At 37.4% G+C, this 1,912-nt stretch overlaps 1 pseudogene; it reads right to left on the bottom strand.

Moving 5' to 3' along the window:
- Window positions 1–552: 552 nt before the first annotated feature.
- On the bottom strand, window positions 553–1,010 carry LOC110287294 (annotated as a pseudogene).
- Window positions 1,011–1,912: the final 902 nt, after the last annotated feature.

Raw genomic sequence — 1,912 nt, 5'->3', positions numbered from 1 at the left:
CAATTGGTACAAATAACAAGCACATTTTAAATGATGATCAGTAAAAATCTTTTGCTAAGTGTCCAAACATGTTGATCATAGCCCACATATAGAGCTTGCAATTCTGTCAAGCTTGTGGCCTGGTAAGACTGATTTTCAATATTCCTGTGGAGCTTCAGTAGACTGTTCAGTAAGCTGTCACATTGGGTAATTACATATTACAAATTAGGTCCCATCTGAAGTTCCACTTCCAAGGCATCAGGCACTCCGTTTTTTTTTTTTTTTGTTTTGTTTTGTTTTTTTTGTTGTTGTTGTTTTTACACCGTTTGAGAACATTTATTATTACTAGAAGATACCAAAGGAAGAGAAGAACAGACCCTAAGAATTTTCCATTCATGTTTTCAAATTGGAATGATAGAGTAGCTTCTCAAAGGCTTTTGTGGAGCTTAAGTTCTTGATAAGTAGAAATATTTTCTGTATGTCCAGGAAATGCACACTGTGCACTTTTGGGATGGGTGCTTGTTTTAACAGCTGGGGCTGCTTTTAGCAGATAGAATACGAGGCACTCCGGTTTTATTGAATACAACAGTTGTTTCTATGACCATTGGAATCCTTGAAGTGGAGCCACATTTTTGGAAGGTACTTGTCCAGATACAAAAGCTGCTACCTACAATTAATGCTAGGGCAACAAGCACCGGAGCTCTGCCAAGGCCTGGGACACAATGGACAGCAATACAGCAACCAGGTCATTCACTAAATTTAATCTTCACAAGACTTAGCCAGTCATCTACAATCTGGTTGGATGATGGTGCACCATCATCAAAAGGCCAGTCAAGAACACAAATGCCTTTTTTCTTCACAAGAGTGGTGTCGTAAGTTGCTTCACATACTCTTACTACTGTAGTAACTCCATACTTCTTAAGTTCCTCTATAAATTTGTTTAAGGTTGCATTGGTTGGATTGTGTGTAATAAGAAATATCATGTTCTTGTATGTGACTTCCACAGGAGCAAGGTGGTTCCTTCGAGCCATGTTAATTTAGTTAAAAAAAAAACCAATAGGGTTATGAAGGAATTAAAAAAATGAATACAGAAATAATTAAAAACAAAAAATAAAACAAAAACAAACAACCTGAAGTCTACTTCAATATTCAATATACTCCACTTGAAATTCTCAGTGCTTTGAGTATGTATTGGGAGAAGTGGGCAATGAAATGAACCTCCTAACAAGAAGCAGTGATTCTTCACTCCAGTAATACTTAGGCAATACAAAGGAAGTGCACTGAGGTTTACCCCATCCAGGTCTGAGCCTTTGTAAAATGCTCTGCAGATTTCAATTCAACATGCCTGTGTCCAGGTTATCCACTCTTATGGGGGCTTCTTGGTGGAGTAGTAAGGAATTTCTACAGTTCACTTGTTGGCATAGAGGTCATGCTGTGCTCTTGGCAGTAATCTCTACTGTCCTTCAGAAACCAGCAGCGGCAGCAGCAGCACCTGGGTAGGCAGTGGTAGACTTCTTTGTGGCAGTGATGCAGGCAGTGGGGGCACCAGATGACCATGCAGTGAGCTGTCAGAGGAGCATAGCCGAACCACAGGTCTTACATTCTTTAAGGGGTCTAGGCAGACTTTTAATTTTATTAAGATAAAATTAAACTTTTAGAAAACTCAGTTTCATTTTCTGAGATAAATCGAGAAGATTGAAGAATATGAAATTTGTCTGAGTATAAACTATATCTTGTTGAATCACAGATCATAAAGAGCATTGCTGATTGCATATTAAATACTTTATTTCATAATCATATTACATTGCAATATATATACATATATACGTATACACACATATGTTTGGTAGTAGTAGAGTGTCAATGTAATAGTATAAACATCTGATGCTGTAACAGCATGACCTTCTGATGATTTATATCTATATTGAAATGT

Source organism: Mus caroli, chromosome X, assembly GCF_900094665.2.
Source record: "Mus caroli chromosome X, CAROLI_EIJ_v1.1, whole genome shotgun sequence".
Lineage (NCBI taxonomy): Eukaryota > Metazoa > Chordata > Mammalia > Rodentia > Muridae > Mus > Mus caroli.
This window is presented reverse-complemented; position numbering and strand designations above follow the sequence as displayed.